Genomic DNA, 18,241 nt, shown 5'->3' with positions numbered 1-18,241 from the left:
AAGATTTAAAAGAGAAATCAAGTCTATGCCCCAACCAGTAATGCTGAAGAAGCTGAAGTTGAACGATTCTATGAAGACCTACGAGACCTTTTAGAACTAACACCCAAAAAAGATGTCCTTTTCATTATAGGGGACTGGAATGCAAAAGTAGGAAGTCAAGAAACACCTGGAATAACAGGCAAATTTGGCCTTGGAATACGGAATGAAGCAGGGCAAAGACTAATAGAGTTTTGCCAAGAAAATGCACTGGTCATAACAAACACCCTCTTCCAACAACACAAGAGAAGACTCTATACATGGACAACACCAGATGGTCAACACCAAAATTAGATTGATTATATTCTTTGCAGCCAAAGATGGAGAAGCTCTATACAGGCAGCAAAAACAAGACCAGGAGCTGACTGTGGCTCAGACCATGAACTCCTTATTGCCAAAATCAGACTTAAATTGAAGAAAGTAGAGAAAACCACTAGACGATTCAGGTATGACCTAAGTCAAATCCCTTATGATTATACAGTGGAAGTGAGAAATAGATTTAAGGGCCTAGATCTGATAGAGTGCCTGATGAACTATGGAATGAGGTTCTTGACATTGTACAAGAGACAGGGATCAAGACCATCCCCATGGAAAAGAAATGCAAAAAAGCAAGATGGCTGTCTGGGGAGGCCTTACAAATAGCTGTGAAAAGAAGAGAAGCAAAAACCAAAGGGAAAAAGGAAAGATATAAACATCTGAATGCAGAGTTCCAAATAATAGCAAGAAGAGATAAGAAAGCCTTCTTCAGCGATCAATACAAAGAAATAGAGGAAAACAACAGAATGGGAAAGACTATAGATCTCTTCAAGAAAATCAGAGATACCAAAGGAACATTTCATGCAAAGATGGGCTCTATAAAGGACAGAAATGGTATGGACCTAACAGAAGTAGAAGATATTAAGAAGAGATGGCAAGAATACACAGAAGAACTGTACAAAAAAGATCTTCACGACCCAGATAATCACGATGGTGTGATCACTCACCTAGAGCCAGACATCCTGGGATGTGAAGTCAAGTGGGCCTTAGAAAGCATCACTACGAACAAAGCTAGTGGAGGTGATAGAATTCCAGTTGAGCTATTCCAAATCCTGAAAGATGATGCTGTGAAAGTGCTGCACTCAATATGCCAGCAAATTTGGAAAACTCAGCAGTGGCCACAAGACTGGAAAAGGTCAGTTTTCATTCCAATCCCAAAGAAAGGCAATACCAAAGAATGCTCAAACTACTGCACTGCTGTTGCTGCTAAGTCGCTTCAGTCGTGTCCGACTCTGTGCGACCCCATAGACGGCAGCCCACCAGGCTCCCCCGTCCCTGGGATTCTCCAGGCAAGAACACTGGAGTGGGTTGCCATTTCCTTCTCCAATGCATGAAAGTGAAAAGTGAAAGTGAAGTCACTCAGTTGTGTCCGACTCTTAGTGACCCCACGGACTGCAGCCTATTAGGCTCCTCTGTCCATAGGATTTTCCAGGCAAGAGTACTGTAGTGGGGTGCCATTGCCTTCTCCCAAACTACTGCACAATTGCACTCATCTCACACGCTAGTAAAGTAATGCTCAAAATTCTCCAAGCCAGGCTTCAGCAATATGTGAACCGGGAACTTCCTGATGTTCAAGCTGGTTTTAGAAAAGGCAGAGGAACCAGAGATCAAATTGCCAGCATTCACTGGATCATGGAAAAAGCAAGAGAGTTCCAGAAAAACATCTATTTCTGCTTTATTGACTATGCCAAAGCCTTTGACTGTGTGGATCACAATAAACTGTGGAAAATTCTGAAAGAGATGGGAATACCAGACCACCTGATCTGCCTCTTGAGAAATGTGTATGCAGGTCAGGAAGCAACAGTTAGAACTGGACATGGAACAACAGACTGGTTCCAAGTAGGAAAAGGAGTACATCAAGGCTGTATATTGTCACCCTGCTTATTTAACTTCTATGCAGAGTACATCATGAGAAATGCTGGGCTGGAAGAAGCACCAGCTGGAATCAAGATTGCCGGGAGAAATATCAATAACCTCAGATATGCAGATGACACCACCCTTATGGCAGAAAGTGAAGAGGAACTCAAAAGCCTCTTGATGAAAGTGAAAGTGAAGAGTGAAAAAGTTGGCTTAAAGCTCAACATTCAGAAAACAAAGATCATGGCATCTGGTCCCATCACTTCATGGGAAATAGATGGGGAAACAGTGGAAACAGTGTCAGACTTTATTTTTCTGGGCTCCAAAATCACTACAGATGGTGACTGCAGCCATGAAATTAAAAGACACTTACTCCTTGGAAGGAAAGTTATGACCAACCTAGATAGCATATTGAAAAGCAGAGACATTACTTTGCCAACAAAGGTCCGTCTAGTCAAGGCTATGGTTTTTCCTGTGGTCATGTATGGATGTGAGAGTTGGACTGTGAAGAAGGCTGAGTGCCGAAGAATTGATGCTTTTGAACTGTGATGTTGGAGAAGACTCTTGGGAGTCCCTTGGACTGCAAGGAGATCCAACCAGTCCATTCTGAAGGAGATCAGCCCTAGGATTTCTTTGGAAGGAATGATGCTAAAGCTGAAACTCCAGTACTTTGGCCACCTGATGCGAAGAGTTGACTCATTGGAAAAGACTCTGATGCTGGGAGGGATTGGGGGCAAGAGGAAAAGGGGACAACAGAGGATGAGATGGCTGGATGGCATCACTGACTCGATGGACGTGAGTCTGAGTGAACTCCAGGAGTTGGTGATGGACAGGGAGGCCTGGCGTGCTGCGATTCATGGGGTCACAAAGAGTCAGACACGACTGAGTGACTGATCTGATCTGATGTATAGTATCACATCATTTTCAGACAGTGACAGTTTTACTTTTCCAATTTGGATTCTTTTTTTTCTTCTCTGATTGCTATGACTAAGACAAGGGAATTCCATAAGGCTATGAGCTGACTTCAGCAGAAACTGCAGGGCAGAAGGGAGTGGCATGATGTACTGATGTATTTAAAGTGATAAAAGGGAAAAAACCTACAGTCAAGAATACTCTACCCAGCAAGGCTCCAAGTCAGATTTGACTGAGAGATCAAAAGATTTACAGACAAGCAAAAGCTAAAAGAGTTTGGTACCACCAAACCAGCTTTACGGCACATGTTAAGGGAACTTGCCTAAGTGAAAAAGGAAAGGGCACAACTAGAAACAAGAAAATTATGAAATAGCTCAATAGTAAAGGCCAACATACAGAAAAGGTAGGAAATCATCCACACACACAGTTAGCAGGGGGATAAAAGACAAAAGTACTAAATCAACTATATCCACAATAAGCAGTTAAGGGATACACAAAAATGGAGGTGTAACATAATATTAAGATCAGTAATCATAAGAGGAGAAGAGTACAAATGCAGGGCTGTTAAAATGCATTTAAAATTAAGAAGTCAGAAACTTTATCATGTATATAGACTGCTATATTAAAAAACCTCATGATAACCACAAAACAAAAATATATAGTAAATACACACAGAGAAAGAAAAAAGGAATCCAAATATAACACTAAAGAAAGTCATCAAAGCACAGGAGAAAACAACCCCCCAAAAAAAATCACACACTATAAAAACAACCCCAAAACAATTAAAATGGCAATAAGAACATACATATCAGTAATTACTCTAAATGTAAATGGATGAAAGGTTTCAACCAAAAGACAGCTTTTATACTGTTATCTCACTATCTAACAAAGGTCATAAAAAATCATGATAAAAATTTTTACCATAATCAATAATATTTTGTATAATATTTTAAGTGGTTAACCAAAAGGACACAAGTTTACATGCAGTAAGTATCAGTGCAAATGTTGTTATTATTGTTCAGTTGCTAAGTCATATCCAACTCTTTGTGACCCCATGGACTGCAGCACACAGGCTCCTTGGTACTGAACTATCTCTGAGTTTGAGCAAATTCATGTCCACTGAGTTAGTGATGCTATCTAACCATCTCATCCTCTGCCACTCCCTCCTTTTGCCTTCAGTCTTTCTCAGCATCAGGGCCTTTTCCAATGAGTCAGCTGTTTGCATCAGTTGGCCAGAGTATTGGAGCTTCAGCATCAGTACTTCCAGTGAGTATTCAGGGTTGATGTCCCTTAGGATTGACTGGTCTGATTGGACTGCAAGGGACTCTCAAGAGTCTTCTCCAGCACCACAGTTTGAAAGCATCAATTCTTTGGCACTTAGCCTTCTTTATGGTCCAACTCTCACATCCACACATGACTACTAGAAAAACCATAGCTTTAACTAATGGACCCTTTGTTGGCCAAGTGACGTCTCTGCTTTTTAATACACTGTCTAGGTTTGTCATGGCTTTCCTTCCAAGGAGAAACCATCTTTTAATTCCATGGCTGCAGTCACCATCTGTAGTGATTTTGGAGCCCCTCCCTCATTAAAGGGAAGCGATGTGGAATAAACTAACTCAGATCTATTATGACTCAGCCTAAATCTTGAAAACATTAAATTGATTTCCGAAAGGAAAAGAAGATGGTCTTTTCAGTCCTACGGTGATTCTATAAGTTGGCAATATCTACACGTGGGAAAATGCCCTTGATTGTTTCTTTCTTCCTCTGGACTAGTTTCGGCCTTCCTCATAGTGTTTGAAATCAGAAAATGGTCATGTCCTAAGTTGATTTACCGCACTACAGAGGTGTTCCCAGGCCTATGCCCTTCATGTGTCTCTAAGATCTACTTTTTCTGTTTCACACACACAAGAAAATTTGAGTCGTAAAAATGATAGTGCAAACCAAGAAAAAAAAAATCGTGCGTCAGGATGACTCATATATGTGTATATTTCAGCTTTAAAATAGCAATAATGCTGCTTCCCCCTTTTTCCTTGCCTTCTTCCTGAATTACGAAAGATGGTTTTTGAGACAAAACTTCTTTAACTAGGAACAGACACTGTATTTTAATTTCTTAAATTTGGGGGGTGACATTTTGGAGATTTTTTTCACTCAGAGGTGGCTGAGCATGTGTTGGGTAAGGGGCATAATTACCCCACTCCTAAATTAGGGAACTTCAAGTTTCTGTCAGCTCCTGAAATGTAGGGATCTTTCCCCCTAGAAAATCGATATGGTGAAGTACCTGAGTGGAGGGAATGGTGGCATTAGCTCTTTTTATTTTTTTAATTGGAGGATAATTGCTTTATAATATTGTTGGTTTCTGCTGTACAACAATGCAAACAGTCATAATTATATATATATATATATACATATATATATATATCTCCCCTCCCTCTTAGCCTGCCTCCCCGCTCCCATCCCACCCCTCTAGGTGGCCATAGAGTGCTGGACTCGGGCTCCCTGTGTTATACAGAAGCTTCCCACTAGTTATTTATTTTAGCCATGATAGTGTATATATGTGAATACTACTTTCTCAATTCATCCCATCCTCTCCTTCCCCTGCTGTGTCCACAAGTCCATTATCCACCTGTGTCTCCATTCCTTCCCTGCAAATAGGTTCATCAGTACTATTTTTTCTGGATTCCATATATATGCATTAATATGATATTTGTTTTTCTCTTTCTGACTTGCTTTAAACAGGCTCTAGCTTCATCCACCTCACTGCCACTGACTCAAATCCGTTCCTTTCTGTGGCTGAGGAACATTCCATTGTGTGTATGGACTACACTGTCTTCATCCGTTCGTCTGTCGATGGACGTCTAGGTTGCTTCCACATCCTGGCTGTTGTAAACAGTGCTGCAGTGAACATTAGGGCCCATGTGTCTTTCTGAATTGTGGTTTTTCTCTGGGTAACACCCAGTAGCAGGACTGCTGGGTCATATGGTAGTTTTATTCCTAGTTTTTAAAGGAATCTCCATACTGTTCTCCAAAATGGCTGTATCAATTTACATTCATTAGCTTTTGACTGAGACAAGAAGCAAGGTAGGTGTATGTGTGTGTGTATTTTAAAAGTTGCTATATCCTGACCTAGGAGAACCAACAAGGGCTGATTTGCTAAGATTTATGTGATCCCTGAAGCACCTTTGCCAAAGAAGTTTCTTGGTTTATCAGGAGCTGCCAGAAGGTGATGAGATAGGAAATACGGGCTGTAGCCCCTGCCTCTACATCCAGCCCCACTGACTGCAAAGTTTTCAGCAAAGCAGGGCTTGCGGGATAGAAGGGTCGTGAGTTCTCCTTTGTCAGCACTCAGTAGAGTCTACTATGTGTCCAAAGTGTGGTGCTAATGAGGTCAAGCACCTCACCCCTAAGATACCAGTCAAACTGAGCCCCTTGGTCACGTGCTACTCTGCAGCAAACACACTCTACGTCGGAGGGTTTAAGCACAACCCATCACCACAGCCTGATGGGAGGGAGAGTGATACAACGGAAGGTGTGGGTCACATAATTAGACTAGGGTTAACATAACTATGGATAGGGGGCCTAAAGTTCCTTATAATGACTAATATTTAATTTTCCTGTCTCTAAAAGTCTAAACCCATGGGTTCCTCAGACAGTGGGAATGTAACATCTTTATTCACTTACCTAACAAATATTGATCCCATGCCTTCTAGATGCCAGACAATATATTAGGCTCTGGGGCTTTGGCAATGAAAATATGGTCTCAGTCCTCGTTGCTTTTTTTTTTTTTTTTTAACAATCTGATGGCATCAAAAGACATGAAATAAATTTACCACCAAAAGTGAAAGTTACAACTTGGACAAAAGGGATTATGAGGTGCTGAGGGACCCTCTAATGGGTGCAGTGACAGCTAGGAAAGTTGGGGAATGCTTTCCTGAGGAAGTGGTACTTGAGCTAAGACCCAAAGGATAAGTCAATGTGAACCAGTCAAAAATAGAACTTTAGTAGCTTCTAGAGCAGAGAAGGCAATGGCACCCCACTCCAGTACTCTTGCCTGGAAAATCCCATGGATGGAGGAGCCTGGTAGGCTGAAGTCCACGGGGTTGCTAAGAGTCGGACACGACTGAGTGACTTCTTTCACTTTTCACTTTAATGCATTGGAGAAGGAAATGGCAACCCACTCCAGTGTTCTTGCCTGGAGAATTCCAGGGACGGGGGAGCCTGTTGGGCTGCCATCTATGGGGTCGCACAGAGTCGGACACGACTGAAGTGACTTAGCAGCAGCAGCAGCAGCTTCTAGAGAGAAGGAATTAATTACATGTGCAAAAGCCTATGATAGGAGTGCAAAGAATATTTGAGAAATAGAAAGCCAATATGGCTGGAGTAGAGACAGCAAGGAATGTGGTGCATGAAGGGGGGAAGGAAGATAACAACCAGACTATGCGAGGCTGGCAGACCCTGGTAAAAGGATTTGTCATTCAAACAGGATATGTGTCTTGAAAAGAGAAATTTGATTTCATTCCTGAAGAAGAAAGAAAATAAGTAAAGATCAATTAGTAGTTGATTGTGTGGGTTAAACAAGAGATAATGATACTTTGAACTAGGGTGCTAATATCAAAAGGGAAAGAGCTCAATGGATCCTGGAGATGTTTAAGAGATTAAGAAAAGATGATTTGGTGAAGAATTGCATAAATAAGGCAAGAGAGAAAGATATCAAGGATACTTTTATAACATATATCCAGACGGATGGATGGTAGTACTGTTCACAATAACGGGGAATGCTGTAATGGGGCTGGGGAAAGGAGACTATGAGTATGGACTTGTACACGTTAGAAAGATATCAAGTAGGGAGTTGATATGTGGGTCTGGAGTTCAGAAGGGTCTGGATTGGAGGCAGAGCAATGAGTCATCTATGTATGAAAGTGAAAGTGTGAGTTGCTCAATCCTGTCTGCCTCTTTGGGACCCTCTGGACTGTAGCCTGCCAGGCTCCTCTGTCCATGGGCTTCTCCAGGCACAAATACTGAAAAGGATTGCTGTGCCTTTCTTCAGGGGATCTTCCCAACCCAGGGATTGAACTTGGGTCTCCTGCATTGCAGGCAGATATATATAAATGGTACTTAAAGCTATATGTGTAGGTGAAACAACCCAATAAAAAAATGGGCCAAAGAACTAAACGGACATTTCTCCAAAGAAGACATACAGATGGCTAACAAACACGTGAAAAGATGCTCAACATCACTCATTATCAGAGAAATGCAAATCAAAACCACAATGAGGTACCGTCTCACTCCGGTCAGAATGGCTGCTATCAAAAAGCCTATAAACAATAAATGCTGGAGAGGGTGTGGAGAAAAGGGAACCCTCTTACACTGTTGGTGGGAATGCAAACTAGTACAGCCACTATGGAGAACAGTATGGAGATTCCTTAAAAAACTGGAAATAGAATTGCCAAACGACCTAGCAATCCTACTGCTGGGCATACACACTGAGGAAACCAGAATTGAAAGAAACACAAGTACTGTTTACAATAGCCAGGACATGGAAGCAACCTAGATGTCCATTGGCAGACAAATGGATAAGAAAGCTGTGGTACATATGCACAATGGAATATTACTCAGCCATTAAAAAGAATACATTTGAATCAGTTCTAATGAGGTGGATGAAACTGGAGCCTATTACACAGAGTGAAGTAAATCAGAAAGAAAAACACCAATAACAGTATATTAATGCACATATTTGGAATTTAGAAAGATGGTAACAATGACCCTATACATAAGACAGTAAGAGAGACACAGATATAAAGAACAGACTTTTGGACTCTGTGGGAGAAGGTGAGGGTGGGATGATTTGAGAGAATTGCATTGAAACCTGTATATTACCATATGTGAAGTAGATGACCAGTCCAAGTTTGAAGCATGAAACAGGGCACTCAAAGCCTGTGCACTGGGACAACCCTGAGGGATGGGATGGGAGGGAGGGGCGTTTGGGATAGGCGACCATGTACGCCCGTGGCGGATTCATGTCAATGTGTGGCAAAATCCACCACAATGTTGTAATTAGCCTCCAATTAAAATAATTTTTTTTTTAAAAAGCTATATGTGTAGGTGAGATTGTTTAGAGAAGACACTGAGATGAAAGCCTGTGACTGAGCCAATAAAGAATTTTAACTTTATATTCATTTTTACATTCTTTCCCATTATGGTTCATCATCAGATCAGATCAGATCAGTCGCTCAGTTGTGTCTGACTCTTTGCGATTCCATGAATCGCAGCACGCCAGGCCTCCCTGTCCATCACCAACTCCTGGAGTTCACTGAGACCCACATTCATCAAGTCAGTGATGCCATCAAGCCATCTCATCCTCTGTCGTCCCCTTCTCCTCCTGCCCCCAATCCCTCCCAGCATCAGAGTCTTTTCCAATGAGTCAACTCTTCGCATCAGGTGGCCAAAGTACTGGAGTTTCAGCTTTAGCATCATTCCTTCCAAAGAAATCCCAGGGCTGATCTCCTTCAGAATGGACTGGTTGGATCTCCTTGCAGTCCAAGGGACTCCCAAGAGTCTTCTCCAACACCATAGTTCAAAAGCATCAATTCTTCAGCACTCAGCCTTCTTCACAGTCCAACTCTCACATCCATACATGACCACAGGAAAAACCATAGCCTTGACTAGACGAACCTTTGTTGGCAAAGGAATGTCTCTGCTTTTCAATATGCTATCTAGGTTGGTCATAACTTTCCTTCCAAGGAGTGTCTTTTAATTTCATGGCTGCAGTCACCATCTGTAGTGATTTTGGAGCCCAGAAAAATAAAGTCTGACACTGTTTCCACTGTTTCCCCATCTATTTCCCATGAAGTGGTGGGACCGGATGCCATGATCTTCGTTTTCTGAATGTTGAGCTTTAAGCCAACTTTTTCACTCTCCACTTTCACTTTCATCAAGAGGCTTTTGAGTTCCTCTTCACTTTCTGCCATAAGGGTGGTGTCATCTGCATATCTGAGGTTATTGATATTTCTCCCGGCAATCTTGCTTCCAGTTTGTGTTTCTTCAAGTCCAGCATTTCTCATGATGTACTCTGCATATAAGTTAAATAAACAGGGTGACAATATACAGCCTTGACGTACTCCTTTTCCTACTTGGAACCAGTCTGTTGTTCCATGTCCAGTTCTAACTGTTGCTTCCTGACCTGCATACAAATTTCTCAAGAGGCAGATCAAGTGGTCTGGTATTCCCATCTCTTTCAGAACTTTCCACAGTTTATTGTGATCCACACAGTCAAAGGCTTTGGCATAGTCAGTGAAGCAGAAATAGATGTTTTTCTGGAACTCTCTTGCTTTTTTGATGACCCAGCAGATGTTAGCAATTTGATCTCTGGTTCCTCTGCCTTTTCTAAAACCAGCTTGAACATCAGGAAGTTCACGGTTCACATATTGCTGAAGCCTGGCTTGGAGAATTTTGAGCATTACTTTATTAGCGTGTGAGATGAGTGCAATTGTGCGGTAGTTTGAGCATTCTTTGGCATTGCCTTTCTTTGGGATTGGAATGAAAAGTGACCTTTTCCAGTCCTGTAGCCACTGCTGAGTTTTCCAAATTAGCTGGCATATTGAGTGCAGCACTTTCACAGCGTCATCTTTCAGGATTTGGAATAGCTCAACTGGAATTCCATCACCTCCACTAGCTTTGTTCGTAGTGATGCTTTCTAAGGCCCACTTGACTTCGTAGGATACTATATATAGTTCTCTGTGTAAAAAGCAAGACTTTGTTGTTAATCCAGTCTATATATAAAAGCTTACATGCACTAACCCCAACATCCCACTCCATCCCTCCTCCAACCTCCTCCACTTTGGCAATCACCAGTCTATTCTCGGTGATTCTATTTCATAGATTAGATTCATTTGTGTCATAGTTTAGATTCCACATATATGTGATATCCTGTGGTATATGTCTTTTTCTGACTGACTTCACTTATGATAATCCCTGGGTCCATGCTGCAAATGGCATTATTTCGTGTTTTTGTGGCTGAGTAATATTCCATTGTATATGGTACCGCATTTCCTTTATCCGTTCATCCATCAACGGATGTTTAGATTGTTTCCATGTCTTGGCTACTGTGAATAAAGTTATGGACATAGAGGTGCATGTATTTTTTAAAATTATAGTTCTGTCTGGATATATGCACATCATATCATAATTCTATATTTAGTTTTCTATACTATAGAAGCTAGTTTCTGTATAGTTTCTGAGGAGTCTGTATACTGTTTTCTACAGTGGCTGCACCAACTTACAAGGAATTTTAACTTTTAAAGGCTGGTTAGGGTTTGAATCTCCAAAAGTGAAAGAAAGAGTGGTTATAGAGAAAGGAGAGAAACCAGGAAGTGTGGTATAGGCAAAGCAAGAGCATAAACTCTCAAAGGTGTAAAAGAGAGGGCAAAACTCTCCATGGCTGCTCAATAAAGTAGGCTGAGGACAGGAAACGTCCATTAGATTTAATGACATGGAATCAATGACCTCAGAAAATCCATTTTGTGACAGAGCTGAAGATAGAAAATTGTAGAGGTGAAAAGTTTGAATCGACTGTCTAGAAGTAAAATGGAAAGTAAAGTTTGAAGGGAATGGCAAAGTTCTGAACTTGTAATTTTGGAGGATGAAAGAGTGAGAGTTGACTGGAGAAATATCATAGGACTGCTCGGTAGCTTAGAGGGCCCATTTGAGATTGGAGTCAATAAATTTATAGTTCAAAATCTGCCTTATTGTTACACTTACAAGTCCTCAGCTACCTGAATACCAGCAGATAACCAGGTTCATCCAAGGTTGACATGCAAAGATAGAAAAACCAGAGAGTTTGATATATGGAAAAGTGTATTGCTAAAATGATGTAAAATCTAAGATGGGAAAGAAGGAAAAATCATACATTGATTTGGAATGATTTGGAAAGTCATACATTAATGTAGAAGTGAGAAGCTCCTGAAAAAAGAAACAATTAAGTAGAAATAGCTGAACAAGAAACACAGGAGAGGGGACTGTAGTCAGAATTCTGTTGTTCAGTTGCTCAGTCTTGTCCGAATCTTTATGACCCCATGAACGGCAGCATGCCAGGCTTCCCTGTCCTTCACTATCTCCCAGAGTTTGCTCAAATTCATGTCCATTGAGTCAGTGATGTCATCCAACCATCTCATCCTCTGTTGCCCCCTTCTCCTCCTGCCTTCAGTCTTTCCCAGCATCAGAGTCTACTCCAATGAGTCAGCTCTTTGCATTAGGTGGCCAAAGTATTGGAGCTTCAGATTCAGCATCAGTCCTTCTAATGAATATTCAGGGTTGATTCCCTTTAGGATTGACTGGTTTGATTTCCTTGCCATCTAAGGGACTCTCAAGAGTCTTCTCCAGCACCACAGTTTGAAAGCATCAATTCTTTGGCACTCAGCCTTCTTTACAACTCAAACTCTCACATCCATACATGACTACTGGAAAAACCATAACTTTGACTACATGGACTTTTGTTGGTAAAGTGATGTCTCTGCTTTTTAATACACTGCTGCTGCTGCTGCTAAGTTGCTTCAGTCGTGTCCGACTCTCTGCGATCCCAGAGATAGCAGCCCACCAGGCTCCCCCGTCCCTGGGATTCTCCAGGCAAGAACACTGGAGTGGGTTGCCATTGCCTTCTCCAATGCATGAACGTGAAAAGTGAAAGGGAAGTCGCTCAGTCGTGTCCAACTCCTAGCAACCCCAGAGACAGCAGCTCACCAGGCTCCTCCGTCCATGGGATTTTCCAGGCAAGAACACTGGAGTGGGTTGCCATTGCCTTCTCCGAATACACTGTCTAGGTTTGTCAAAGCTTTCCTCCCAAGGAGAAAGTGTCTTTTAATTTCGTGGCTGCAGGAACCATCCATGGTGATTTTGGAACCCAAGAAAATAAAGTCTAACACTGTTTCCATTTATCCCCCATCTATTTGCCATGATGTGATGGGGCCAGATGCCATGATCTTAGTTTTTGGAGTGTTGAGTTTTAAGTCACCTTTTTCACTCTTCTCTTTCACATTCATCAAGAGGCTCTTTAGTTCCTCTTTGCTTTCTGCGATTAGGGTGGTGTTATTTGCATGTCTGAGGTCATTGATATTTCTCCTGGCAATCTTGTTTCCAGCTTGTGCTTCATCTAGCCTGGCATTTTGCATGATATACTCTGCACATAAGTTAAATAAGCAGGGTGACAATATACAGCCTTGACATATTCCTTTCCCAATTTTGAACCAGTCCATCCTTCCATGTCCAGTTCTGTTGTTTCTTGGCCTGCATACAGGTTTCTCAGGAGACTGATAAGGTGATCTGGTATTCCCACATCTGTAAGTATTTTTCATAGTTTGTTGTGATCCACACAGCCAAAGGCTTTGGCGTAGTCAATGAAGCAGAAGTAGATGTTTTTCTGGAATTCCCTTGTTTGCTCTATGATCCAATGGATGTTGGCAATTTGATCTCTGGGTTCCTTTGCCTTTTCTAAATTTAGCTTGTACATCTGGAAGTTTTCAGTTCACATACTGTTGAAGCCTCGCTTGAAGGATTTTGAATATTACTTTGTTAGCATGTGAAATGAGTCCAATTGTGGGGTAGTTTGAACATTCTTTGGCATTGTCCTTCTTTGGGACTGGAATGAAAACTGACCTTTTCTAGTCCTGTGGCCACTGCTGAGTTACCCAAATTTGCTGGCATATTGAGTGCAGCACTTTCACAGCATCATCTTTTAGGATTTGAAATAGCTCAGCTGGAATTCCATCACCTCCACTAGCTTTGTTTGTAGTGAGGCTTCCTAAGGCCCACTTGACTTCACACTCCAGGATGTCTGGCTCTAGGTGGATGGTCACACCATTGTGGTTATCTGGGTCCTTAAACATTTTATGTACAGTTCTTCTATGTATTCTTGCCACCTCTTCTTAATATCTTCTGCTTCTATTAGGTCCATACTGTTTATGTCCTTTATTGTGCCCATTTTTCCATGAAATATTTCCTTGGTATCTCTAATTTTCTTGAAGAGACCACTAGTCTTTCCCATTCTATTATTTTTCTCTATTTCTTTGCATTATTCACTTAAGAAGGCTTTCTTATCTCTCCTTGCTGTTCTTTGGAAATCTGCATTTAGATGGGTATAGCATATTAAAAGGCAGAGACATTACTTTGCCAACAAAGGTCTGTCTAGTCAAGGCTATGGTTTTTCCAATGGTCATGTATGGATGTGAGAGTTGGACTTGAAGAAAGCTGAGCACCGAAGAATTGATGCTTTTGAACTGTGGTGTTGTAGAAGACTCCTGAGAGTCCCTTGGACTGCAAGGAGATCCAACTAGTCCATTTTAAAGGAGATCAGTCCTGGGTGTTCTTTGGAAGGAATGATGATAAAGCTGAAACTCCAGTACTTTGGCCACCTCATGTGAAGAGTTAACTCATTGGAAAAGACTCTGATGCTGGGAGGGATTGGGGGCAGGAGGAAAAGGGGACAACAGAGGATGAGATGGCTGGATGGCATCACTGACTCAATGGACATGAGTTTGGGTAAACTCCGGGAGTTGGTGATGGACAGGGAGGACTGGTGTGCTGCAATTCATGGGATCGAAAAGAGTCGGACACGACTGAGTGACTGAATTGAAATGAACTAATCTTTCCTTCTCTCCTTTTCCTTTCACTTCTCTTGTTTTCTCAACTGTTTGTAAGGCCTTCTCAGACAACCATTTTTGCTTCCTTAAATTTCTTTTTCTTGGGGATGGTTTTGGTCACCACCTCCTGTACAATGTTATGAACCTCCATCCATAGTTCTTCAGGCACTCTGTCTACGAGATCTAATCCCTTGAATCTATTTGTCATTTCCACTGTATAATCATAAGGGATTTGATTTAGATCATACCTGAATGGCCTAGTGGTTTTCCCTACTTTCTTCAATTTAAGTCTGAATTTTGCAATAAGGAGCTCATGATCTGAGCCACAGTCAGCTCCCAGTTTTGTTTTTGCTGACTGTATAGAGCTTCTCTATCTTTGGCTTCAAAGAATATAATCAATCTGGTTTCGGTATTGACCATCTGGTGATGTCCATGTGTAGAGTCATCTCTTGTGTTGTTCGAAGAGGGTTTTTTGTATGACTAATGCGTACTCTTGGCCAAACTCTGTTGGCCTTTGCTCCGTTTCATTTTGTGCTCCAAGGCCAAACTTGCCTATTACTCCAGCCTAGATACTCCAGGTATCTCTTGACAGTCCCCTATGATGAAAAGGACTTTTTTTTTTTTTTTGGTCTTGTAGAAGGTCTTGTAGGTCTTCATAGAACCGTTCAACTTCAGCTTCTTCAGCACTACTGGTTGGGGCATAGACTTGGATTAGTGTGATTTTGAATGGCTTGCCTTGGAAATGAACCAATATCATCCTGTCATTTTTGAGACTGTACCCAGGTACTGCATTTCAGCGGAGAAGGCAATGGCACCCCACTCCAGTACTCTTGCCTGGAAAAGTCCATGGACGGAGGAGCCTGGTAGGCTGCAGTCCATGGGGTCGCTAAGAGTCGGACACGACTGAACGACTTCACTTTGACTTTTCACTTTCATGCATTGGAGAAGAAAATGGCAACCTACTCCAGTGTTCTTGCCTGGAGAATCCCAGGGACAGAGGAGCCTAGTGGGCTGCTGTCTATGGGGTCACACCGAGTTGGGCATGACTGAAGTGACTTAGCAGCAGCAGCAGCAGCAACTGCATTTCAGACTCTTTGTTGACCATGAGGGCTACTCCATTTCTTCTAAGGGGCTCCTGCCCACAGTAGTAGATATAATGGCCATCTGAATTAAATTCACCCACTCCTGTCTATTCTAGTTTCAAATATTGATGTTCACTCTTGCCATCTCTGTGTTTGACCACTTCCAACTTACCTTGATTCATGGACCTAACATTTCAGGTTCCTATGCAATATTTTTCATTACAGCATTGGACTTTACTTTCACCAGCAGACACATCCACAACTGGGTGTCCTTTCTGCTCCAGCTCAGCCTTTTCATTCCTTCTGGAGCTATTTCTCTGCTTCTTCTCCAGTAGCATACTGGACACCTACTGGCCTGGCAGGGGGTTTATCTTTCAGTGTCATATCCTTTTGCCTTTTCATACTCTTCATGGGGTTCTCAAGGCAGGAATGGTGAGTGGTTTGCCATTACATTTTCCATGACTTTAGAGGTGGTACAGGTGCCGTTGATGATCAGACTCAGGATCCAAGGGAGTTTGTGGCTGGAGAAGGGTAGACGTCACAAGAGATGAGGGGTCGTGTGCTTGGCTCCATCAAATCTTTTTCATTTGCAGCTGGTGGAAAACCCAAATCAAACTGGGATTGGGAAAGAATACAGAAACTTCTGTTATCAAAAAGTGAAGAGGTAGTTTAGGTTAGGCACAGCTCACAGGATGCCATCAGGGTCTAACTGTCCATTTTCCAGCTCTGATGTCCTTGATAAGGACTTCAATCTCAGGCAAGCTCTGCCTTAGTGAGAGCAAAACAGCTGCCAGCAACTCCAAGCTTTCATCCTTACCAGTCTAAGATGAGCAGAGAAGAATAAATGTCTCTTCCCTAACTATTTAAGCCAGTGTCCTGGGCCAATTCTTATTGGTCCAAATTTGGGTCATATTTCTATCTATGAGCCAGTCACTATGATCACAAGCACTCAGTGCTGTGATTGGCTAGAACTGAGTCTCATCTACCCTTGGAATGGTTCATCAGAGGGAAAATGGGGTGTAATATCAGAAGAAGAATCAGTGTGTCCTGGCTAGTGAAAACAGATGTCTTACTTCTACAGTATTGAGCAGGTTGTTCATCAGGCCATTCAGTTTAGGAAATGAGCTTGGGGTGGAGAGGAACCTCATTAAGCCAGAATCTTCGAAAGAGGAGTTATGGGCTGGCATTAGTGACTTCATGTGTAAAATAGAATTTGGAGTGTTAGTACCCACTCCAGTGTTCTTGCCTGGAGAATCCCAGGGATGGGGGAGCCTGGTGGGCTGCTGTCTATGGGGTCGCACAGAGTCAGACATGACTGAAGCGACTTGGCAGCAGCAGGAGCAGTACAGTGCCTGTTGATAACTCTTCAGACTGAAAGATCCTTGAGGGCAAAGGGTTTGCCTCCTTGGTACCAAATAGTGGTCCTGATCCTCAAAAAATGCTGTAAATGATGGATGGATGATGAATGAATGAATTAATTAATTAATCACTGAGTTTGAAAATACCGCAGATAGAAACAGGCTCACAGTACTTGACAAAATGTTCAATAAATACATGCCTTTTCAAAATGTATCTCTTCTATTCAACTATGTCAGAAGTGGAACATTGTGAAAATAGCATAGACTTTGAAGTTAAACAAATCAAGATTTGACTTCTAGCTCTGTGTGAAGAGAATGAAGCAAATGACTTCACTACCCTAGGTCTCAGTTTTCTCATCTGTAAAATTGGGCAGGGCCACCAATTGGTTAGAGTGCCACGTAGAGGGGGAATGGCCAATAAAATAATTTCCCAAGGGGATCCGTGGAGTGCATTCATTATTTTGATAACTTATTATAGTCAAGGCCTAGCTCTCAGCCTGACAGAGTAAAAAACTTCATTTCATCAGCACATAAAGAGGGAAGTCATTTCCCAAAAAGAGGTCCACATTGACCAAATTAGAAAGGCAGAGAATTCAGAATACCAGTGTATTAACTTACTATGAGAAATTATTTATTCATATAACTAGCGTATCTTCTCCCTGTGTGCAGCTATATAAGATTGATTGTGCTCAGGCACGGGTACTCGGGCTGCCTCCTGCATGCAGAGATGGCCCAGCCATTGGGAAAGTTCTTGGATGGTCACTGACAAGATTTATCTCTGTATCTTAGGATGAGTTTGTGCATCTTTGTTCATTATATAGTTAAGTCTTGAAAGGCATCTTCTTTCTTTCACTTGCATTGTCTTGGGAAAAGGCTCTTCTCAGCCCCTAAAACATCAGCAATAAAGAACACCTTTCCCATCAATGCAGGCTGCATCAGCCACCAGGGTCTCCTTGGCGGTCAATGTCAGACGGCTTAACTCCCGCAGTCCACAGCCTGTGACAAGCCCATCCCAGATTACAGCCAGTCCTTGGGAGACTGGTGTTCCTATGGTCTCTTTCTGCTCATGTGATTTCTGCCCAGTTACATTAATCCAGACTTGAATCACAGCTCCTTCACCAGTTTCTACCAAAGTAAAAAATCCTACTCACACAATCCGTTCACAGGTAGACTTTTCTGTAGAACCAAGGAGGCGCGAGTGAGGTCTCAGGAAGCATTTATATACACAGGAGAGACTATAAGCTCTTTAAAGCCCTGTTAGACCTTCCTATTCTTTTAAAGTTCCTCTGACAGCCCTGACAAGGGAGTTCCTGTTCTCAACAGACCGGACTCT

This window comes from Bos indicus x Bos taurus, chromosome 8, assembly GCF_003369695.1.
Source record: "Bos indicus x Bos taurus breed Angus x Brahman F1 hybrid chromosome 8, Bos_hybrid_MaternalHap_v2.0, whole genome shotgun sequence".
Lineage (NCBI taxonomy): Eukaryota > Metazoa > Chordata > Mammalia > Artiodactyla > Bovidae > Bos > Bos indicus x Bos taurus.
The sequence above is the reverse complement of the archived record's forward strand: the minus strand, read 5'-3'. Positions refer to the sequence as shown.